The sequence below is a fragment of the Oryx dammah genome, unplaced genomic scaffold, assembly GCF_014754425.2.
Source record: "Oryx dammah isolate SB20612 unplaced genomic scaffold, SCBI_Odam_1.1 HiC_scaffold_10, whole genome shotgun sequence".
In the NCBI taxonomy this organism is placed as follows: domain Eukaryota; kingdom Metazoa; phylum Chordata; class Mammalia; order Artiodactyla; family Bovidae; genus Oryx; species Oryx dammah.
In genome coordinates, this window is record NW_024070194.1 from 16981104 (window position 1) to 17006123 (window position 25020).

General features: G+C 54.7%; 1 protein-coding gene across 6 annotated transcripts in view; it reads right to left on the reverse strand.

The window, feature by feature from the left end:
- SRC (SRC proto-oncogene, non-receptor tyrosine kinase) overlaps positions 1-24575 on the reverse strand; it is a 54550-nt gene extending 29975 nt beyond the window's left edge. For 2 of the 6 annotated variants that reach the window (XM_040247349.1, XM_040247344.1), the window contains exons 1-2: positions 24258-24429; positions 3272-3338 (exon numbers count right to left, since the gene is read on the reverse strand). The gene's annotated coding sequence lies outside the window, so the exon portion shown is untranslated. Of the gene's footprint in view, positions 1-3271; positions 3831-8844; positions 9325-24257 lie in introns of those variants that run through there. The other 4 variants (XM_040247348.1, XM_040247347.1, XM_040247345.1 and 1 more) reach the window with 3 other exon arrangements.
- Positions 24576-25020: the final 445 nt, after the last annotated feature.

Consider the following 25020-nt stretch of genomic DNA (forward strand, 5'->3'; position numbering starts at 1 on the left):
ATAATTCAATGGAGAAAGAAGACTTTTTTCAGTTAAGACTTCTGGAACAACTGGATACATACACTCAGGCTGAGCACCTTCCTCAAAACCCTACACAAAAATTAACTCAAAATGGATCACAAATCTAAATGTACAGGGTAAAACTTTTAAAAATCTTATAAGAAAATACAGGCATAAGTTTCAACACCTTGGATCATGATGGTTTCTTAGACATGACACAAGCAACCAAAAAAAAAAAAAAAACCCATAGATAAAACTGGATTTCATCAAAATTAAAAATTTTTGTGTGTCAAAGGGCACCATCAACCATAGGTATACTATGGCTGTTTATGGTGATGTTTGGCAGAAACAAACACAATATTGTAAAGCAATTATCCTCCAATAAAAATAAATAAATTTAATTATTTTAAAAAAGCGGGGGTGGGCACCAGCCAGAAGGATGGAAAGATGGGAATTCCCTGGCGGTCCGGTCGTTAGGACTCCATGTTCTCACTGTTGAGGGCCTGGGTTCGATCCCTGGTCAGGGATCCCACAAGCTGCATGGCATGACCAAAAACTTTTTTAAAAGAGAAAAAAGAGAAACAGATTAATGGACACTGTTGGGGAAGGAGGAGAAGGGATGAATTGAGAGAGTAGCATTGAAATAAATATATTACCATGTGTAAAACAGACAGCTAGTGGAAAGCTGCTGTATAGCACAGAGAGCTCAGCCCGGTGCTCTGTGACAACCTAGAGGGGTGGGATGGGGTGGGAAGTGGAAGGGAGATTCAAGAGGGAGGGGACATGTGTATACCTATGACTGATTCACGTTGATGGACGGTAGAAACCAACAAAAAAATGCTGTAAAGCAATTACCCTCCAATTAAAAATAAATTAATTTTAAAAGAGAGAGAGAGAAAGTAAAAAGAATCCACCAAATGGGAGAAAATATTTGCAAATCATGTATCCGATAAGGGACTTGTGTCTAGAATATGTAAATAAGATTTACAACTCAACAAACAAAAAAGAGAAATGACCCAATTTTAAAATGGGCAAAGGATTCACATAGACATTTCTCCAAAGAAAATATACAAACGGTCGATAACTGCATGAAAAGATACGCAACATCATTAGTCACCAGGAAAACGCAAATCAAAACCACAATGAGATATAGCTTCACACCCACTATGGCTATAATTAAAGACAGAAAACAACAAGTGGCTGGAGAGGATGTAGAGAAATTGGAAACTTCATACATTGCTGATGGGAATATGAAATGGTGTCACTGTTTTGGAAAATAGTCTGGCAGTTCCTTAAAAGGTTGAACAGAGTTGCTTTATAATCCAGAAGTCCCACTCCTAGGAATATACCCAAAAGAAAAGAAAACATATATCCACATAAAAACTTGAAGGTGTCCATAACAGCATTGTTCATAATAGCCAAAAAGTGGAAACAATCATATGTCCATCAATTGATGAATGGATAAATAAAATGTGGTATATCCATATAACTGAATATTATTTGGCAAGAAAAAGAAATGACATACTGATACATGCTACAACTTGGACGAATCTTCAGAACATGCCAAATAAAAGAAGTCAGACTCAAAAGCCCACCTATTACATAATTTCATGGAAGATTCAGAATAAACAAATCTATAGAAACATAAAGTAGATTGGTTATTGCCTAGGGCTGGGGGAGACAGGTTTGGGGGAGAGTGGGAACTGACTAAATGGGTTACACAGTCTCTTTCTTGGGGGGAGGGGTAATGAAATTGTTCTAAAATTGATTGCAGTGATGGTTGTACAACTCTGTGACTATACTAAAAATCATTCAATTGTACACTTCCGGCTGTGGATAAATTGGCAAATTGGGACTGACATACACACACTACTATGTATAAAATAGATAACTAATAAGGACCTGCTGTATAGCACAGGGAACCCTATTCAATCCTCTGTAATGACCTATACAAGGAAAGAAGCTAAAACAAAGAGTTGATGTATGTACAACTGATTCACTTTGCTGTTTAACAGAAACTAACACAACCTCGCAAATCAACTCTATGCCAATAAAAATTTAAATAAAAACACAAACTGTACACTTTAAATAAGTAAATTGTTTGGCATGTGAATTCTATACCAATAGAGAGAAGTGATGGAGAAGACAATGGCACCCCACTCCAGTACCTTGCCTGGAAAATCCATGGACGGAGGAGCCTGGTGGGCTGCAGTCCATGGGGTTGCTAAGAGTTGGATACGACTGAGCGACTTTACTTTCACTTTTCACTTTCATGCATTGGAGAAGGAAATGGCAACCCACTCCAGTGTTCTTGCCTGGAGAATCCCAGGGACAGGGGAGCCTGGTGGGCTGCCGTCTATGGGGTCGCACAGAGTCAGACACGGCTGAAGCGACTTAGCAGCAGCAGCAGCAGCAGCAGCAGAGAGAAGTGAAAGTCACTCAGTCCGGTCCGACTCTTTGCGACCCGGTCCGACTCTTTGCGACCCCATGAACTATATAGACCATGGAATTCTCCAGGCCAGAATACTGGAGTGGGTAGCCTTTTCCTTCTCCAGGGGATCTTCCCAACCCAGGGATCGAACCCAGGTCTCCCACACTGCAGGCGGATTCTTTACCAGCTGAGCCACAAGGGAAGTCCAATAGAGGTGTGATATTAAAAAAACAAAACACTACACCAGAGGCCATCTATTAAGTTTCATCTGTTAGATTGGCAGGTTCCCAAATTCTAGAGCAACCTGTGTTGGTGACAGCTAGGGGAAGCAGAGGGTGGGTGGCGTGTGAAGGGCCATCTGGCCACATCTACCAAAATTACAACTGCACACATCCTCAGACCCTGTGACTGGGACTATCCAGTGTTCCTCACACAGGGCCAGTAAGTGTGCAATGGAAGGTATGCATCCCAGAATGATCTGTAATAAGCAAAGCAATCCTCACAAATTAAATAAAGCACTGTCTCCATCCACACAATGAACACTATGTAACCAGGGAAAAGAAAGCAGGAGCAGAAAAAGATCTCCAAGCCACACTGTCAAGAGCAGTCAGGTGTAGACTAGAGGATACACCATGGGTGATCGTCTGTGGAACATACATGCTTCCATATACGCCCTGGAAGGACATATTGGAAACGCCTCCCCATGGTTGCCTCTGGCAAGGAGATCTGAATGCCAAAGAAGCTTTGCTTTTCCCTGCCTTCCTCTATACCGCTTGAATTATTTTTTACTGTGTGTGTCAATGCTTTTTCTTTCTTGTTTAAGAAAAAAGACAGGCTTACCTGGTTTCAGATCCTGGTGTCGCTCTCTCTCATAGCTGGGCAAGTCACTTCTCTGAACCTCTGGATTCTGCAAAGGGAGGGCTAATAATAGTCTCCACCTTGCAAGGTTGTGGTGAAGGATTAAATAAGACAAGGCCCCACAGGCATGCACAGGGCCCCCACTGTTTCTGTGTCTGGCGCCTAGTGGTAGGTGCGTGGTCCGCGTCGGTTATTAATATGTCACTATGGACACCAAGGTGGATTGTAACAGGTGCCACCAGAGAGCCTCAGACCAAGTGTTCAGAGCATCAGCAATCCCCTCCGCCTGGGAGAAACCGGAAGGGCTTCCTGGGAGAGGCAGCATGTGGAAAGGACTTCAAAGTCGAGAAGGAGGTCCACAAGCAGAGATGACTGGGGATGGTGCATCTGGCAGAGAGCCGCGCAGGCCAAGGCCTGGAAGTAAGAAAGCCCTGGGTGTTTGCGCAATCGTGCATTCACCGCGTCCTTCAGCAAAGCTCAGCTAAATCCTGACGATGCACCAAGCACTGTCATGAGACAGACACACAAAGCCAAGTAGCTGGACCAGCCGAGGGAGGAATTACAGAGTGTGCGGAGACAAGGGGCCGCGGCAGAGCCACACCCAGGAAAAAGAGGCTCAGAGAGGGACAGAGGCCACCTAAGGTCACACAGCACCTTCTCAACTTCCGGAAAGGGCCTCTCCCAGCTCCACCCTCCCTGTGCCTCTGGAGAAGAGGAAGCTCACAGGGGCCATCCCATGGCGTGCTCAGCAAAAGGTGGATACAGATGCCATCCCAAAGAGGAGGGACAACTGGTTCTCAGATGATAACAGCACCTGGCTGATGGGTAGAGAGACTCCTGTGTACCAGGCACCGGGCTGAGAAGTCCATACAGTCCACAAGCCCAACTGAACCTTCTGCAGCCCTACCTGGTCACTCTCATTTTGCAGATGAGGAAACCGAGACCCAGGGAGGTCAAGTGACTAGCCTAAGGTCACGCAGCTCAAAAGAGACCGAATCAGCAGGCAGATCACCTGGGCTCCGTAATCTCATGTCCCAGGGCCTCTCCCCCGAGGGAGCCTGTACTGCCAGGGCCTGTATCAGCAGTCACACTCCTTCTGAAAAGGACCCAGGGTATAAGCTGTTCTCAGCCAGTCCAGGAATGTGTCCTGATAACAGGACCAGGAGTGGGAGGGGTGGATGGTGGAGGTTGTGCGGGGAAAGCGGGGGTAGAGGAGGGGGAAGGTGGAGGAGGTGGGGGAGGGGCACAGCCCATCTCAGTCGTGCCTCTGGAGGGAAGGGAGCAAAAAAAGCTCCATCGGGTACCCGCCAGAGCCAGCTGGGTGGGATGCAACATCCTTGTGAAGAGGGATCCTGCCACAACCCATGGGAGGGCTCCGAGCAAGTCAACCAAAGCCTCCTTCAGTACCATTGCTATTGTTCAGCTGCTCAGCCATGTCCGACTCTTTGCGACCCCATGGACTGCCGCACGCCAGGCCTCCCTGTCCTTCACCGACTCCCAGAGCTCACTCAAACTCACGTCCATCGAGTCGGTGATGCCATCCATTCACCTCATCCTCTGTCATCCCCTTCCCCTCCTGACTTCAATCTTTCCGGGCACCAGGGTCTTTTCTAACGAGTCGGCTCTTCAGTACCATGGAGACACCTAGAGGATCCCGGGACAGTTATGAAGGCGCAGGAGCTAACCGCTCGTGCCCTGGGTACACAGGCCACGCTGGATAAACGGGGCTCCAACCATCACAGCTACCGTACAGTTTCGATCACTACCGTCGCGCTCTCCAGTTCTCACCGGGACCCTGCTTCATAGGGAAGATCAGCCCAGGCCCCGAGATGAGGCAACAGAGAGAGGCTCAGAAAAGCCAAGCCAGGCACCAGGCCACCATCCAAGACAGCAGAGGACCAGCTAGGGACCCTGGCTCTCCTGGCCCCGGGCCACTGTGGCCCCCCTCCCCAAGGGCACCGTCCCAGCTGGGCTCTCCCAGGAAGTTATTACACCAGGGACTTAAGCAGGGCCCTCAGCCAGTCCATTTCCAACTAGGGGAATGGAGGCCAAGACACGGGGAATGGGCCTATCCACACAGCCCAAGAAGAACCCTTATTTTGCAAGGAACCTCTCAGCCCTCTGAACCTCCAAGGCTGGGTCCCCAGCTGATCCCCCCTGCCTCCTCACAACAGCCCTAGGCGGGGCAGGCACCACCAGCACTGGCCGTGTCCACAGGGGAGGAAGTTGAGTCTGGGGGAGCCTGGGAGAGGGGCCAGCCCTCATGCCCATCTCACAGATGGGGGCTGCCACCCTTGCCTGCCTCCCCAGAGACCTCCCACATATGGCAAAAATCTTTTCATTTTCTTTTTTCCTTCAGCTTTTCAAAAGAATCACCTGCTCACCTGAGGTGTTTTTGTACAAGCAGATTCGGAATATAGAAAAAAGTCCTGCTTCAGAGAAGGGAATATGAATAATGACACTGATAAGATAACAGCAGAAGCAATAGCTAATATGTATTTAGTGCCTACTGTGTCCTATGCTTTTCAACCCATTTTACGGATGAAGAAGTAGAAGCAGAGAAAGGTTAAATAATGCGATTAAAATCCCACCTCTTATTAGAAGAAAAAAAAAGAGGCAGGGAGGAACTTCCTTGATGGTCCAGTGGCTAGGACTCTGCGCTCCCAATGCAGGAGCCTGGGTTCCATCTCTGGTCAGGGAACTAGATCCCATATGCTGCAATTAAGAGTTCGCAGGCTGCAACTAATGATCCCCACGTGCCACAACTGACCTGGTGCAGCCAAATAAATAAATATATATATTTTTTAATCCCACCTCTTGGGACTTCTCTAGCAGTCCAGAGGTTAAGACGCCACACTTCCAAACCAAGGGGCACAGGTTCAATCCCTGATCAGAGAACCAGGATCCCACCTGCCATGCAGCGCAGTCAAATAAGTAATTTTTACAAATATCCTGCCATCGGCTGTTCCAGTGCGGGCTGGTGGAGTGGGACGGGGCGTGCTGATGGTGGTGTGGAGACCTACACCACTCCCCTTCATGTCCTCCCACCTGGGGTTTACAGTACTCCTTCCATAGTCCCAACAGCCCTGGAACCACTTTACGTGTCACTCACTTTACATGTCAGCACATGGGGGGCTCCAGGAAGCTGCCCCAGCCAGGAAGTAGAGAGCCAGGGTGCCAAGCCAGGCCCAAGGATACCAAAGCCCACCCTCTCTCCACTGCACCTGCAAGGAGGCATGGGAAGGGCCGTGCAGGAGGCAGACACAGCACCAGCTAAGGCCCTGAGCCAGGAGGGTCAGATGTGCAGAGGGTTACTGAGTGCGAGGTCTGGACTGAGTGGGTTCCAGCCTAACTGGGTCACTGCAGGCTTTTGGCCCAGGCACGAGGAGGTCTGAGGGAGGCCCCGAGAGGGACACGTCCAGCAATTTAGGTCATAAAGACCTGAAAAATTGAGAGGGAAGCCCATGAAGGTTTTCTCAGGCCCTGGAGCATGCTGAGTGGGATGGGGGCAGATTATTGAGACTTCATCCTACAGCGATCCTGTCAGAGCACAGTTGTCTCCAGCTCCAGCGGAGGCACCTAAACCACAGTGGACTTCCAGGAGGAGTGGACATCTTACTTGAGGTCCAAAGGTAAGCAGTTTATGAAAAGAGGAAGGGGAAGCGTGATCCAGGCAGAAGCAAATGCTTGGCCAAAGGCCCAGAGGTGGGACCACTGAAAGAAAGACAAAGGGCCAGGTCAGTTTAAGTCATGTGGCCTCAGTTTCTCCAGGAACAAAATGGGGGAAAGAAGGGCACACAGTGGGTGCCTCCGTCTCCCCCACCCCCACGTCCTACCACCTCCCTTCTCCAAGGCCGCTGCCCGAGAGGAAGGGCACTGGCAGCTGGTCCTCCTGCCATGGGGGTTATCTTTGAGGCTGGCAGGATTGGGAGGCTTCACTGACCACCCCCTACCCTTCTACCCCACAGGTCAGGCCAGGCTGCCCAGCAAGTGGACGGGGAGGGCAGCTGAGGGGCCAGGAGACCACAGTCCCAATCTCAGAGAGCTTTGTAAGAGATCTTCATTTACAGATGTGGAAGCAGAGGCTCAGAGAGGGGCCGCACTCAGCCTCAGGCCACACAGCACGGTAGAGGTGGGGGTTCGAAAGAGGGTGTGGGATGGGGCTTGGACTGAAGATTCTTGGCGCACCAGGCCTAAGGGCACTGGGGTGAAGAGGAGCTGGAAGAGAGATGCTGGGCCCCCAGGACCACGCATCAGGCTGGTCGCAGGGACCCAGGCAGGTACCGCCTGGCCTGGCCACCATGTGGCTAAGCAGAAGGCCTCCCTCCAAATCTCCATGTGATCTCCGCAAATCACACCCACTCATGGGCCTTAGCATCTGCACCTGGGCAGAGGCCCTGGCATGCCGAGGATTCTTTAACAGACCCCCCCACCAACCCAGCATCAGAGTGACCCCAGGGAACACTGAGGTGACGAGTTTTGCTCTGTCCCAGCTTCGCCAAGGTCATACCTCCCAGGCACCCCCAGCCCCGCTGGTTGATGGCTGACAGGTTCCGGGGGAGACAGCTGCCAGCCGGCCCCTGCCCACGGCGCCCGCTACTCCTGCCAGCAGCTCTGGCTGCGTCCCTGCTCTGGGGACACACAGTCTCCCTTCCTCCCCACCCCCGCCCCAGCCCCCGCAGGGACGCGGGTGGGCAGGAGCAGCTGGCGGCCAGGCCCCTCCACACGGCTGGCCCTGAACTCAGCCCTCCACACTCAGAGCCCGCAGGTGCCACCCGGGACATGTAACCTCCAGAAGGCCCAGGCTTCCCTTTACTCACCCATGAAATGGGGACCTCTGGGAGGTCTCTGAGAGAGAGGGCATCCGAGCCTGAGGCCAAGGACAGAGGTAGCAAGATGGCCGAAACCCTCAAAGCTCCTACGATTTGTTCATGGGATCAAGGCCAAGAATGGGCTGGGGGGGTGGCTGCTGCAAGCTCCCTCCTCCCCACCCCTTGACCCTCCCTGAACTCAGAATTACACTCCAGCCTCCAGACCTTTGCACCCTGCTGTTTCCTCCTGAAGCATCACAACCCCGGCCCCAGCCAACTCCAGGAACTCCAGTGCCTTCTTTGAGCCTGACCACAGGCCATACCCTGCCCTCAGCTGAGAAAGGTACCCTCTTTTTCTGGGCTCACAAGCCTCCATCACATAGAGATTAAGAGTTGGACTGCCTGGGTTCAAAACCCAGCTCTGACCCTTCCTGGCTGTGTGGCCTTGGAAAAGTTACTCTACCTCTCTGTGCCTCCATTGCCTCACTTATAAAATAGATATTAAAAATAATCATTGTCAGGACTTCCCTGGTGGTCCAGTAGTTAAGAATGTGTCTTGCAATGCAGGGTACATGGGCTCGATCCCTGGTCAGGGAACTAAGATCCCACATGCCATGCGGCATGGCCAAAAGAAAAAACCAAAAAGGAAGATGAAAGAAAACAATACAAAACAATGTCTGAGCCCCTACCCCTTGCCATGAACCGCCCCCAGACGAGGCCAGCCACTGTCACACTCTCCACTACCAGACCAATGCAGCAGTCTTCTCTCTGGTCTGGGGGCTCCATCCTCAGTCCCACAGTCTGCTTCCCACACGGCAACCAGATGCCCTCAGAAAGCCTCCTGAAGCCCCATTTCACTGGGAGTAAGAGTCAACGTCAAAAGGATCCAGAGGCCCTCCCTGACCTCCATCTCTCTGTCCTTTCCTCCTGCCATTCTCCCCCTTGCTCACTCTGTTCCCCTGGCCTCCATGCTGTTTCTCCAACACTCCAGTGCACCCCTACCTTATGGTCTTTGCACTGTCTGTTCCCTCTACCTGGATTCTCTTGCCTCGGGGAGTGACCTGTCTCCTCCCTCCCCTCCGGGGATGTGAGCTTCTGGGAGAAGTCTTCCCCACGTGTTCCCATCCCTCACCATCCTATGTAATCAGCTAATCACAATCCATTCTCTATCCCAGCCAGTCTTCCCAGCTTTATGTTTGACCCATGACATGCTGGGAAAGATTGAAAGCAGGAGAAGGGGACGACAGAGGACAAGATGGTTGGATGGCATCAGCGACTCAATGGACGTGAGTTTGAGCAAACTCCGGGAGATGGTGACGGACAGGGAAGCCTGGTGTGCTGCAGTCCCTGGGGTCACAGAGAGTCGGACACAACTGAGCCTATCAAGTTCTTACAGACCATGTGCCTATTTTCCTTATCTGCTCTGCCTTTATCTCCCCAACTAGAATGTCAGCTTTGTGAGACCACACATTTTTGCCTTGTTGCTTCTTTGCTGAATCTCCAACCTCTAGAACATTGTCTGGCACAGAGTATTAGTCACTCAGTCGTGTCCCCATGGACAGTTTGTGACCCCATGGACTATAGCCTGCCAGGCTCCTCTGTCCATGGGATTCTCCAGGCAAGACTACTGGAGTGGGTTGCCATTTCCTCCTCCAAGGGAATCTTCCCGACCTAGGGGTCAAACCTGTGTCTCCTACACTGCAAGCAGATTCTTTACTATCTGAGCCGCCAGGGAAGCCCCCCTGGCACCCAGTAGTGCTCAGTAAATATTTGTGGGAGGGAGGGGTAGATGGAGGGAGGGATGGAAGGAGGGAGAGATAGAAAGAGGGACGGAGGGAGGAACAGAGGGAGGGACGGATGAATGGGTCCTATCCAGGGCCCCCTAAGATAAAGAGATACAGGCCTCCGTCCCAGGTCTGCCCAGCCCCACAACCTATGCCCCAACTACAGCACTCTCCTGCCTGGCCTGTCCCCTGGGCAGAGCCTCTGACCTCCCTGGTTACACGGGACAGTGTGCAAGGGTGAGACAGCTCTAAGCCCTGAGCCCCACCCTGCATGGCTCAGGCACGGACTGGGTACCAGGGATGCTTGCTGCATGAGCCAGAGGTTACTGAAGCGTGAGCCAGGGGCCATTCACGGGCCAGGGCAGCCAGGACATGTCTGGTCCTGTGTTCCCGGCGCAAGCACACACACAGCTGTCAGACCTCAAACCGGCTCCGCCAGTGTGGCCGGGGCGGGGTGGGCACTGCAGGCTCAGGCTGGCACAGCGGGCAGATGGAGGGGCACTGCCTGAGCTGGGACCCACCGCCCCGGGAGGATGATGGTTCAGCAAGCGGATCGTGCTGCTCCCACTAACCCCGGCCCCGTGGAGATGGAACTGTTCCAGTCCAGGCAGCTTTTAGGTTTCTTTCTGGACAGGAAGGAGATCCCCTTTCCAGACCCTAGGCCCTGACCTGCTCTGTAAAGGGCGGGGTCCCTTCCTGAATCAGCAACAGCCCAAGAGTAAGGACGGTTCTTCCTGTGCCCCATGAAACCCAGTTCTAAGCCCTAGGACCTGTCCTCAGCCAGGAAGCCCAAAACGGGGAAGGAGGCGATGTCGGAGCTCGACAAGCCCCGCTCCGCACCCAGGTGCAACACGGCCCTCGGCCAATCCAGGTGGGTCCAGACCATTTCCCCAGGGGAAAAACAGCGCTGGGCATGGGTTCCAGGGACTTTCTTCCATCCCAACCTGCGGAGTTATCTAGAAGAGGCCACCTTGGAGACTCCAGCCCTCCCCCTGAGCAAACCCCTGGGGTGGGCGTGGCCAGAGCCTAGCCTTGCACACATGTCCTTACTCCTCACAGAAGCAACAATAACAGGCCCACTAGTTACTGAACACTTTACTCTGTGCCTGCCACGCCAGCTCTACAGGCACTGTTTCACCGGGTCCTCCCACCAACACTGTGAGGCAGCGACCGTTACTGTGCCCATTTCCCAGCAGAGGAAACTGAGGCCCAGATCACATGGCAAGCTGGAGTCCAGGTCCCCACCCCCACCCCTGAGGTCACACGGGCAGCCTCTCTCTCCCCAAGACAGGTCAGGGTAGGAAAGAAATCTCAGGTACCCCCTGAAATCTATAGCTGGAATTGGAGAAGGTGGGCAGGGTCCATATTTCCGAAATCCATAGGCCTTCCTGAGTCCTGAGAGGCCAAACTCTAACCCTGCCCCTATTTTGTAATCCAGGTCATAGGTGTACCACTCTGAGCCTCAGTTTTCACATCTATAAAATGGGTAGGATCTTGCCAGGTTAGCCTAAGGTATACCACTGCTTAAAGCCACAGAAGGGAGGAACTTTGCTGGCGGTCAGTGGTTAAGACTTCAGACTTCCACGGCAGCTGGCATGGGTTCGATCCCTGGTCTGGGAACTAAGATGCCTCATGGTACGGCCAAAATATTTTCAAAACTAAAATAAAATTTTAAATAAATAAATTTCCTCTTCTAATAAATAAAAATAAAAAAAGCTTCAGGAGCCAGAAGTCTCAGTCCAGCCCTCAGGACAAGGTGGAGAAGCTGCTTGGCCTCTGTGCCTCCAGATGGATCAAGGGGAGGGGAGCAAACAAGAACAGGAAGCCAGTGGTGCGTGGTGTAGACTCAGCCCCGCATCACCAGCAGTCCAAGAGAGGAAGGATGATGCTTCCTGTGCTTCACGAAACCCACTTCCAAGCCCTGTCACTCCCACCTCCAAACACAGCCTGAGTCCACCTCCTTCCCTCCCACCAGAGTCACCCCTCAGGTCAACCCCCCAGGCTGGCAGGTTGCCTGAAGAGAGTGTCTCTGAAACGTCCATCTGAACCCATCCTTCCTGCTTGACGCCCCTCACAGCCCACACTCCAAGACAAAAGACAAAATCCTCGCGGGGCCTCCAAGGTCCCCCAGTGGACACTACCCGGCCCACGCCCCTCCCCTCCTCCTGCTCCGCCCACACTGGCCACTTCCCCTTTCCCTAAGAACCCGGTACACACTTGCCTCGGAGCCTTGGCACTTGCTGTTCCCCCCAGCAGCACCTACTTCCTTCGGGGGCTTTACTCAGACATCTCCTGCTCAGAGGCCAGTCCTGACCAGCGGTTTAAACAGCAACACACTCAGCCAATTCCGCTCTCTTTGAGTCTCATTTCAAAAGCCACCTCCTCACAGGAGGCCTCTCTGACCTCCCCCAAGTGAGAACCTTCAACTTCTCCTTCCTAGCGGGGACCATAGCTGTGATGACATAACACACTGGATGAGTATGTCTGAGGAGGAGGACCGGGGCCACTTCTGTCTCACTCCCAGCCAAATACTCTGCAGTGGGTGTAACAGTCACAACAGTTCACAGCCGGGATGCTTGGGGCCATCCGGTCGGAATGGACACTGGCCAAAGTATAGGGCCTAGCATGGAGTCGGTACTTGGTAATTACTGGATGAATGAACAAATGGATGGATGGAGGGATAGTGGATGGATGGAGGGATAATGGATGATGATGGATAGATGGATGGATGGATGGATGATAGCTAGATGGATGGATGAATAAGTGAACACACCGTGGGCCTGGGACTTACCAGAGATGCCCAGGGCTCTGAGAAGGTGGCCCAGAGAAGGGAAGGGTCCGCCCTAGCTCACCAGCCAGGCTCTGCAGCTGGAGTCTCTGCCCCTGCACAGCCCGACTTTCATTTCTCATCCTCTCAGTCTAAGGAAGCTCCTTCCCCCCCACCCCAGGGAACGAGTGAGGAGGAGGGGCAGATGGCCCCCTGGTTCCCAGAGAGGGGGGCGCTCCCAGGCTCCATCTGTCCCACCACAAAGGGGCTTTGTCCTCAGTGCTGAGAGCCCAGGGCAGACCGGAAGCTGCCTCTCAGCCACCCAGCAGGTCCTAGCACCCCCGGTCAGTTGAGCTAACAGCTCCAAAGCCGGATCCCAGGGGCTGGCATGGTGCTGGGCACAGCCTTCTAAAATCTCATTAATCCTCCCTGGGAGCCCTAGGAGGGAGGTTCTAGGAAGACCCCCATTTTTATATATGGGGAAAGTGAGGCAAAGTCACTTGGCCAAGGTCTCCCAGCCAGCAAAGAGCAAAGCCAGGATTCAGACCCAAGCCCACCTGGCACTAGCATCTTCAGCCCCTGCTCTCAACTCGCCCTGTCTCTGGGTTCAGAAGGGTGGGGGTGCCTTTTTTGGAGGCACAAGTGGGCAACCACACCTGGTCCTTCACCCTTAGCAGAAGATTACTGTCTTTTGGAGGTTTACCCAACAAGGGAGGGGGGGTTGGGCTCTGAACTCGGAGCCTTTGCTCCATGCCCAGCCCATGCCCCAGGTGTCTTCACAATCTGCTGGCCAGGCCCCAACACGTTTCCACCACTTCCTGCCAGGCAGGCGTCCACAGGGAAAGGCTGGGCAGGCAGACAGACCAGGGGGTAGACTTCCCCCACCCCTCACCTGCCGCTCCCCTGTCAATCACAGACCTGCTATCTGCCTCCCTGGCACCCACCTTCTCTCCAGGCCCATCTGCTCTCAAGGCAGTCAGCAGGGCCACTTCACCAAGGCCACAGTGCCAACGGGACACATACCCTCAGCGGGCACTAACCACAGGGCCAGGCAAATCAGTCCTGTCCATCACCATCACCACCCTCGCCTCTGTGGCTTCTCCTTGCTCCCCAAGGGTAGTGTGTAGACTCCCCAGGGAGGGACTCCCAACCCTCCATTGATTGGCACCAGCCACCCGCCAGGAGAAAACTCTGCAGTTCCTCTGAACTCCAACAAGAGTAGAGCTACTCACACTGTACCTTCAGGCCTTTCACAAGTTCTACCTGCTCCCAGAGAACTGTTCCATTGTCCCAAGGGTGTCATATGTATCACTTCCTCCAGGAAGTCTTCCCTGACTCACTTCTCCAAGACCCCAGACCAGCCCCTCCCTTCTGTTCCAGCTAGGGGCTCTTGATCACTATCTTGAACCCCAGCCTCTGTGGGCTGCCTTCATTTGGCAACAGTAACTGAGCACCTGAGCCCAGCCTGATCCTTCTCTCCGCCCTCCCTTCTCACCTTCAGCAAGAGGCCAGCCCTGTGCCCAGAAGTCGCAGTCCGAAGCCTTGCCTGACCAACCTCGTCGCGGTCTAACTGCCCTGGATCTGACCTCCCCACTTCCCCAGAGCTTTGCTCACCCTGTCTGTTCTTGCTGGCAGGCCCTCACCCTTCTCTTTCCCTCATGAGCTCCTGCTCACCCTTTAAGCTTCAGGCCAAGTATCACCTCCTCTGTAAAGCCCTTCTGGCATCGTAACAGCTGCCCCAGTTCATATGGCATCTACCTGGTGCTGGGGCCATGATCAGGGTCTGTGTCTGGCTCCCCTGGGGTGTAGGCTGCTCCCAGAGTGCCTCTTTGGGGTCCCCAGCACCCAGAACAAGGCCCAGATCTCACCGGCACATAGTCCAAAGGCCAGCTGCCAACCCCCTGCCTGGAGAACCCACTAAACAGAAGCCAGGAGCAACTCCCAGAGGCAGGACTGACTCCTATTTTGCCCACACTGCCCACAGATCTAAGGTAGGGGTGGAGTGGGGGAGGGGGGCTTTCCACCAACAGCCAACTGGTAACCAAACCCACATCGTTTCTAAAACTAGGGCACAGGAGAGAAACGGGAGCAGCAGAATTGTCCCCAAATAGAACGGTGGCTCATCTGGTTCCAGGGCCTCCGGGAACACCTGGTGGGGGTGGGGGTGGGGAGGGCAGGTGGCTGCTCCCAAGGCTGCAAAGGGAGATCTGAAGTTTGGAGAACGGGGAGGCCAGCACCCCTGCAGCCGGAGATGGTGGTGTAGACACCCCACCCTCCTCCCTCAGGGTTAGGCCCAATCCAATCCCACTTGCCCCCACCTACCAACCGGGTGCTCCCTAAACTGTCCCACCTCCCAGCCTTTGCTCACTTGCATCCTCTGCCCAGAATGCTGTTGCCCTGGCTGTTGGTCAGAATCCTGCCCCTCCTTGGCATTGTGGCCACAGACTGGGCACTTGGTATAAGCCTGACACAGGTGGGCACCTGGGGGGAATGAGCTTATCGAATCTTCCCAACAGTCATATGAAGAAAAGACTCCTGCCCCCATCTCACAGATAAGAAAACTGAGGCTCAAAAAGAGAAGCCATTGGCTCAGGACACAGAGCAGAGGAGGCAGGTGGACCAGATGGAAGGTGGTGGGACCTGGGTGGTGGCAGCCAGAGGACCACCCAGGAGGCCTGACAGGGCCTGGTTCACCTTTCTGTGTCAGCCCAGCCTTGGGGACTTGGCATAGCTCACGGCCAGAGAACCTCACTGGCCCAGATAGAACAAGAGCCCCTACATCCTTCTGACCTTCCCCTTAGAGTGGTTGAGGACTGAGGAGCCACCCTGGAGCAATGTGATACAACTGTCTCCCCTCAAATATGCACAGACCCACCACACAGATGAGAAAACTGAGTCCTACAAGGGGACAGTTTCCCCATCTGGAGAGTGCGATGTGCCCCAGGAACTCTCTGGCTGTGATATTCCTCTATGGATTGACCTGGTGGATACTATTTCCCTTCTCTGAGTCTCAGATTTCCTATTTGGTGACAGGAGCTGTGATTCCTCCCCATGCATGCTAAGTTGCTTCAGGCACGTCCGACTCTTTGCAACCCTATGGGCCATAGCCTGCCAAGCTCCTCTATCCATGGGATTTTCCAAGAAAGAATACTGAAGTGGGTTCCCTTGCCTTCCTCCAGGGGATCTTCCTGACCCAGGGATCAAATCCGCATTTCTTATGTCTCCTGCATTGATAGGCAGATTCTTTATCACTTTTCCAGCGCTACCTGGGGAGCCTTGATACAAATTATAATAAAGTAACAGCCAACACATACTGAGTGTTTCCTACATGCTGCCATTGCTCAGAGCATCACATAATGCTTTACTTGATCCTTAGAACAAGTCTGTGATGCAGATATTACCATCAGGCCTGTTTTTCAAATGGGGAAACTGAGGCACAGAGCGGTGAGCTGACTCACAAAGTCACACAGCGAGCATGGAGGCAGAAAAGAAGGCTGTGGGGCTGGAGACGGCGGGGGGTGGGGGGGCTTCCCAGGGGAGTCTCCTGGCCTTCATGCTGCCCCGGAGGAACAGTGGGGAGGAGGCTGGAGGAGAGGTCAGGGGTCAGGCAGCAGGAACACAGGATGGGGCAGGATTCAGGAGGCCCGGGGTCCGTACCCAAGCCATTGTCCTTTTGCTCCTCTGAGCCTCTATTTGGTAAAATGGGGCCAGAACTGCTGTCTCGCAGAGACACTGTGGGGACGGGACACAGACATTCGTCTGCCACTGAACGAGAGCTCAACTGTGTGCTCAGGAAAGAAGCCTCAGGGCTGGGCCAACAGCTCACTGCTCCTCTAGGATATGGGTGGTATCTGATTCTCTGCTCTGCAGAGCCAGGAAGGCGGGGGTACAGCCTACATCTTCCCTAGTGGGAACCCTCCGAGCTCTGCCAGCTTTCCAGGCTGTGTGACCTCGGACAAATGACTTCACCTCTCTGAACTTCTGGCTCCTCCTTTTGCTACTAAATCAAGGCTTTCACAGGGCCCTGAGGAAGGAGGTCCTCCCTGGAAGGACTGAGAGCATATGCGGGGAAGGTGGCTCAGTTCAGCCTGCCTACGCGGAGAGAGCAGTGCCTGGCATGATGCTGCCTGGAGACCTCCATGTCTTCATCCTGCCAAATGAAGTCTGCTGGGTTTTTTATTTTGGCTGTGAGGCATATAGGATCTTAATTTCCTGACCAGAGATTGAACCCCTGCGATGGAAAGACAGAGTCCCAGCCACTGGATCACCAGGGAATTCCCCAAATGAAGATTATTAGATGGTCTGTCTCCCTCCCAGCCCTGCTGGGATGATCAAAGGCAATGGTGAAAAGTGCTTGGTAAACTGCAAAGCATGGCACCCTTGAGAGTGATGACGATCACTGTACTCCCTTAGAGGCAAGAAGAATCCTGTGACTTGCCATCTAAGGTAGAATGTGCTAGAGCCATGAGGGAAGGCAGAGAATGGGGGTCAGGGGACAGAGGAGCTCGGAAAGTGTAGATTTGGGTTGGGGCAGAGGGTAGTCAGCCAGAACTTTCCAGAGGCAGAGACATCTCAGCCACATGGAGATGGAGGGAGAGGGCGGGAACGCCTGGCAGCGGGACCCGCAGAGTCAAAGTATGGACGCTAGACTGCCCGGGGCTGGCAGGAAGGCAGCCGATGATTCAGAAAGGCTAACAGGTCACCTGAGTGAAAGGGGAAAGTGGGAGGCGACAGGGTGGAGTGGAGGGAAGAGCGTGGTCCAGACCACCACCATGTCCAGGAGCCCTTGCTATGGGCCCTGGGCTCCTCCAGCCTCTCTCAGCTTCAGCTGTGCCTCCCCCAAAACACAAGAGCAGTGACAGTCCCTGACTCCAGGCCCAGCAGGCAAAGATGCAAAGCACGCAGTGCTCAAACAGCAGCCACTTTTGGAGAAATGGACCCATTCAGTAAGGGAGTCCTTGAATGCCAGGGCTCAGGACACTCAAAGACCTTCACAAGCCACAGGAGGGCAGGCGCTGAGGCGGGAGGTGGGCTCAGGGAGGCTGGAGGGAGCTGGCAGCGTGCAATTGGTCTGGCCACCAAACCTATCTGTCTATAGTTAACCTCCCCGCCCCCATCCCCGCCCCAGTGGACAAGCCTGGACACGGGCGTCCAGTCTCAGGCCTCAGGGTTCCTGGATACACCGGCCTGCAGAGACCCAGAATTCCCGCCTCATCAGGGAATTACCTTCATAATTACAGGCACTCAGAAATCCTAAGCACGGACTGCGTGGGGGCCCTGCGCCAGAGCAGATACACATTCGCTCGCCTGACCCTCAGGCCACCTGGCCAAAGCTTCGCTGGCCCTGCCATCCCCACTTCAGAGACAGGGAGACTCATGCTCAGAGCCACCATTTCCCGCAATCACACACAGCAAACAAGGGCACAGCCAGGACTTGAACCCGGAACCCATTCACTCCAAAAATCTGAGTGGAAGTAGTGTCCGTGGAGCACACATGTTATGCTGATCCTGGGAGCTGGGAGATCCCTGCAAGGCCCAGCATTCCAGATCTGAGTGGAGATCCACCGGCCAGAGCCGAAAGCCCAGGGAGGCAGGATCGCCTGTCAGCCCGGCCACACACCCATGCTATTTCGGGCAAGACCTCAGCTAAGCTGAGCTCTCGCTCAGTGGGACTCAGGTGCTACACATCAACCAGAAGTCAGAAATCTGGGCTCACACTCTGATGGGTGATTGTGGCTCCAGCTCTTAGCCCCTCTGAGCCTCAGTTTCCTCTTCTGTGTAATAAAAACAAAAATTCCTCCCACCCCCAGATGACACAAAGAATGGAATGAGTCACCTTGCTGTGACCTGGACATTGACATCAGATAGAGTAAAAGTCAAGACCGAGAATTTGGATAAAGCAGCCAGAAAGAGGAGCTCCCCAGATGGTTCAGTGGTAAACAATCTGCTGCCAGTGCAGGAGACATGGGTTCGATCCCTGGGTAGGGAAGATCCCCTGGAGAAGGAAATGGCCACCCACTCCAGAAGAATTCCATGGACAGAGGAGCCTGGCGGGCTACAGTCCGTAGGGTCACAAAGAGTCGGACACAACAGCAGATCTTAACAGAGCAGACCAAGCTTCCAGACGGCACTCCAACCCTGATTTCCATCCCATAGCAGCAGGAGTCCACCTGCGCCAGCCTCACAGCCCAGCAGGTCTGAGGACCCCAAAGACCCATCCCCACAGTCTCTCAACAGCCCCCAGCCCCAGTGACATCCCCAGGCCCACCCAGCATCAATAAGGACGCAGCCGGAGCCAGGCCCTGGAGACCCCCTGCTAGGATCCCTGTCTCAGAACCTCAGGAGGGGAGAGCCCTCACCAGACAGTTGAGGAACCCAAGGAACAGAGCACAAAGAGGCCTGGACAAGATCACTGGACTACTTCTCCTCTCTGGCTTCTCATTTTGTTCTGGAACTTTGCTGGACAGTTTCAAGAGGAGGAGAGGAACTGAGGCCCAGGTTGCAGGGGAAGTCACTTGCTCAAGGTCTTGCAGCAAGAAGCAGGGAAATTGGGGTTCTGACTTCCAGCTCTGGGATCTTCCCCAAGCATCTACTCCTTGACTCAGCCTCCCCGAGCCCTGCATTGTATTGTGGGGCTGTATTGCGAACAAGCTGGCTGGGTGGGGAGAGCCCTGGATGAAAAGATAGGAGATGTGCATTTTTCACCCTGCTTGAATACTATGTCCTGGGTCTTTCTGGCCTCAATTCCCCCATCTGTGAAAAGAGAAGCTCAGAATAGATCAGGAAAGACAAACTCATGGCACATACACAGTGATATCTAACATTATTAATCTTTCACAGCACCCTTTCCCATGAAGCCTCAGACTGGGCCTCAGCATGTTTTTTAACAGAGCAGTCCAGGTCTGGGGGGTCTGAGTCCCAGGGCTAGCCCTAGATTGGGCAACATATGAGTCCTCCCCAAGGGAGGGGAGGGTTTCCCAGGTGGCCCTAGTGGTAAAGAACCCACCTGCCAGTGCAGGAGACATAAGAGACATGGGTTCGATCCCTGGATCAGGAAGATCCCCTGGATGAGGGCATGGCAACCCACTCCAGTATTCCTGCCTGGAGAATCCCACGGACAGAGGAGCCTGGCAGGCTACAGCCATAGGGTTGCAAAGACTCAGACACGACTAAAGTGACTTAGCATGCGCGCAAGGGAGGAGAAAGGAGAAAGAAAGACGTAACATTTACTGGACATCCAGTAGTTTCAAGTGCTGGGAGACATTTGTTGATTTAATCCTAAGGAGGGAGGTGTGCACAAGCTGAGGTTCAGAGAGGCTGAGTGATCTGCCTTTGGACAGACAGCTGGGAACGGGGCCTTGAACACAGGGGAGGTACCTCTGGGGTCACGCTCCCCAGGAATAATGATGCAGAGCCAGCCACCAGGTATGGCCTCACCTCGTCCTCCTTTTGGGCTTACTAAGTGCAAGCCCCATGCCCATTTTACAGCATCAGAAACTGAGTCACGGGAAGGGGGTGTCAGCTGCCAGAGAACGATGGACTTGACCATGTACCTAGCTGTTCCCACCATTCATCCAGCTAATGTAAACGCTTTATTTCAGTCCCCTTGGGACACTCCAGGAGCCATGACTCATACCATCCCACTTCATAGATGAGGAAATTGAAGTGCCCCCAAAGGAAACGGTCCCCAACCCTCTAGGGGCTCAAGTGGAGACCAGAGTGGTTTACCATGGAGATAAGTGGGGAGGAGCAGCGGAGGGGAAGTAAAGGGCTGGGGGAACCCAAGAGAGATAGAGGCTGGGTGGCCACACAGCTAAGGCAGGAAGTGAGGCTCTGGTCAAAAGGCCCAGGGCAGGGGGCGGAGGCCTCTGAAGGGTCTCTTAGGACTAGGAGCCCAGAGCCCCAAGCTCTGTCACTTGGCAACTGGGAGACCCTACCAAGTGTCTTCCCCCTCCGGGTCTCAGTATTCACAGGTGGAAAATGGGCTAATATCACTGAAGGCAAGGTTTCCAAAAGTTGGGACAAGCTGGACCCACAGAGCTCTCCCCAACTCAGCCTCCTCACACACACAGGGCAAGGCAGGACTCCGATCACCCCGTGTACGGACAGCCTTGGCCACCAACATCCTTTCTGAGGCCAGCGCCTTCAGAATTAGTGAGCTCATTCCCTCGAAGCCTTCATGGGACAGCTGGGGAGGGGTCAACTCATTGAGGCAACTAACCCTCCCAGTGTTCACACCGCACAGGGCAGGTCCCACTCCCCTGAGGACCTGCTGGTTCCAAGCACTAGGCTTACAGCCCTCCTTGAACCCTCACCCCATAGGGAGATATTTACTCTTCCCATTTTCAAGAAAGACAGGATGAATGAGCCAAGGACACCTGGCAAGCAGGCATGGTCAGAACTTGAATGCAGGCCTGTCTGACTCCTGAGCCCTTACCATACCTTAGTCTCCAGCTGCCCAGACAACTGCTTCCTGCTCCCAGCCTCCAGACACTCTGCATGGCACTGCCCCTATCCCTGGCTCTCACCCTCTCCTGCTTTCCTGCTACCGAACTCCTACTCTACTTTCAAAGCCCAGCCTCCAGTGCCTCCTCCTCTTGACACCTGATCTACGCCCCCACAGAATACGTGGAGTCCAGCCCACAGATTTACTTCTCCCAGGTGACTTGGTCAGCTCTGACCTCCCTGGTCCGCAAGTTGGAGCTGTTCACACAGGGGACGCCAATCGGCGCCTTGTGCGAAGATGGAAGCCAGGCTCCTTCCCAAGGCCCACGTGGCCCCACATGGCCCAGCCCTGCTGATAACATCCCCTCATTTCACCTGTCATCTACTTGTCTTAATTTTCTGTGCTCCAGACTCACAAGCTTTCCCATTGTTTCTCCAGAACAGCACACACTCCCCACCTCAGGGCCTTTGCACATGAGTTCCCTCTGCCTGGTAAGCCCTATCCCCAGCTCCATGCCTGGCGGACTCCTCTATGCTTCTTTCATGACTTTTCTGCACCCCACACCTCTCTCTCAACCCTTATCACATCTGTGATTATATATTCATTTACTTGGTAACTTGTTTGCTATTATACTTGGCTCACCCTCTAGACTTACATTTCTGGGCAGCCAGGACTGTTCACAATTCCCCAGCAAGGACCCACCCAAACTGACCACTCCCACACACGTCCCAGAGCCTCCCCCAGGGGCCCTGGGACATGTCTGAGCTGAAAGGAAGAAAGAGTACTGTGTCCCCTTCTTTGTTGAGGAAAATGTTGCTCCCTGCCCCCCGCCCCTGTAGCCTCCCAAGGTCTGCTACAGCTCCCACTGCTAACCCATCACACACTGATCAGCTCAAGATCAAAGCTCGTAGAACATCATAGGTACTCAACACAGGGCCATGGATGCTTGTATCTCGGCAGGTTTGGGAAAATGGGGTCAGTTGAGGTTCAGGGAATGGGTGGTTGGTCACAGGCCACTGAGCCATCTCGTTCCTGGCTCCTGGGGTTTGAGGGAGCCAGACAACCTCCCCCCACCCACCACCCCACCACTCCCAGGTCAGGTCACAATCAGGGTAGAAGCCAAAGCAGGAACTGGCTATGAGCTGGGGATACTTCACGCCTGGAAAGAGGCTAGGGGAGAGGAGGAGAAAGCTGGGAGGCCTTCCTGGAAGAGGTGGGCCTTAAACAAAGCCTTAAAGAGCAAAAGCAGACAAGCACCTCTTAGAGGAGAGGGCACTCTCGGCGGGGAAACCCTCAGGAGCAAAGGCCCAGGGGTCACACAGGAGGGCCTAGGCAGGCAGTCAGCTGAGAGGTGACACACTGTAAATCATTTCCTTGGGTGGAAAGACCACATCACCACGGCACACCACCTCACCCAAAGGGCCTCGTGGCATCCACACAATCACTCATCCGAGTCTCTTCCAACACTGTCGTGTGCCTGGTCCCATGCTGAGAAACACCCATTCCTCCATCACGGGAAGGGAACAAGGGCAGCCCAACCGGGCACTCTGAGCTCTAGGCTCTCATTCCAGCTTCAAACTGTGTGGCTCGGTCAAGTCACTTCCGCTCTCAGAGCCTGAGTCTCTTCCCCAGCAAGAAGGGGATACACAAAAGTCCCTACCTCCTAGGTGGTACTCGATAGATGTTAGCAGCTATCATTCTCACGAGCCCATTTTATACTGAACAAACCTGAAGCCAGAAGGAGAAGCGAGTTGTCTCAAGTGCTGGGTGGCAAGACTGCACTGAGGCTGGTTCCTCCTCAAGGGGTTAGGAGGTGGCTTTGGGGACACCGATCCACCCTCTTCTGGGATAAGCCCCACAAGAGCCAGCCATCTCATCTCATGCCCATCTTTTTCAGGCCATTCATCCAGTGCCATGCTCATTTATTGAACACCTACTACATGCCAAGGCCCTACCTGCAGAAGTGCCTACAGGTTTCCCCTGGGGATCCCCACCGCACACAAGCAGACTCAGAGGGGCGGTCCTTTGGCCCAGGTAGCCCAGTGTGACCAGAAGCCGAGGTCTTGTCTCTCCAGCCAGAAAGCCAAGATGAGGGTCAGCAACAGCATCAGCCTGCTCCATTCTTGAAATCAAGTCTGATCTCAGCTGACTGAAGCCAGGCCTGGAGTCACTCCAGGTGATCCAGAGACCACTGCCCCAGCTGGACAGAGTCCCTGAAGCCGGGGACACCTCACCCAGGGCCACACAGGCTCTGTCCACTCTCAAGTCTGCCTGAAGGCCCCAGAGGGTGAACTGCTACCCCACAGGTGAGCCCCTTCTGTTCACCCAGTCTTTCCACCAGCCCAGTAGGCTCAGCCAGGCCCACAGCTGGACCTGACAAGGACCCCCAGCTCAGAGAGGGCAGGCAGTTGCTCAAGGAAGCACAGCAGGGAGGAAAGCGGAGCCCCCACTGGGACTCAAACCCACCACCAACCCTAGCCCAGGCAGGCAGATGGACCCGGCCTGGGGGCCAAATCTTAAACTTTTGCCAACTTCTGAGCAGACCGGAGGTAGGGCCTGCCCAGAGAGGAGGCTGGGGGCTGTGGGCAGCTGGGACCAACCACAGTTTGGCCCAGTCCTTTCCAGCCCGGCAGCATCAGGCCCTACCCGAGGCCCCACGAGTACAAGGAGATCCTGGTGTTCTGGCCTGGCACCCCCTGCCCGGCGCCCCCCCAGGCCCACCCTGCCGGCCCGTCTCCACCTCCCATCCCGGGCTGGGGGCGCCAGGCTGGGTAGCGGCGGCCAGAGGCGGCGCCGACTGGTTCAGATTTCAGATTTGGCCTAGACCTGGCCTGGGGGCTCGGGCCCGGCTCGCTGCTCTCAGGGGGCCCGCAGGGGGAGAGTGAGCGGGGGGGGGGGGGGCCCGCGCGGGGACAAGCCCCCCACCCCCCCCCCCGACCCCCCCCCCCCCCCCGCGGCATCACAACAAAAGGCCGCGCCAGACAAGTCCCGGTGCGCCCGCCCTGCGCCCCAGGATCGCCGCTTGGCTCGAGGGGTGAGGTTTGGAGGGGGGGCAGGAGCCCCCGCGGCCCAGCGATCGGACGCCAGAGTGGTCCCCGGCCGGGGGGCTCCCTCACGCGGGCCGGGAGCCGGGGCCGGCGGAGGGGCGGGGGGCGCTCACCTGGACCGGCAGGCAGGCGGACGCACCGGGCAGACAGACTCACTGGAGGACGGACCGCCGGACCGCCAGGGGTTCGGGCACACGGCGGCCTGGCCGCTCCGGCTCCCGGGCCGGAATGGATTCCGGGCCGGGAGAGACAGATCGAGAGAGAAAGGGAGGCGGAGGAGGAGGAGGAGGCGGCGGCCCGGGGAGGGGAAGAGGAGGGAGGGAGCGCGCGAGCAGGGAGGAGGGGCCCGGCAGGCCGCCGGGAGGGGTAGGAAGAAGGAAGCGTGCCGGGACGGGTCCCCGCCGGTGACCTGGGAGAGTCCCGCGCGCGGCCTCCCCACGCCCGGGGTCCCGGTGGCCAGGGAATGGAAGGGCGGGGGCTCCGGCCACGGAAGCCCCGCCCCCTACCCCGCCCTGAGAGTGCTCCCTACCCATGGGGCACCCACCCATCAGCTCTCAAGCCAAAATATCCTCCCCAACTCCTCCCAACCCACCCACCCAACTGACCCCAAGTCTACCTCTCATTAAATTATTACTGATAATCAGTAACAGCAGCACTGATGGAGCACTCATTCCTTACCAGGTGCCATGCTAAGCTGTTCAGGTCAACTTTAGGATCTATTCCTACCAACCAAGTGGGCTGGGCAGGCCAATGATCACCCCCATTTTACAGACAAAGAAACTGAGGCACAGAGAAGGGACTCACCTGACAAGAGCCAGGTCTTGGACCCTGGCCTTGACCTGAATTTCCCAAACTGGGGACTGAGACAAGCAGGAC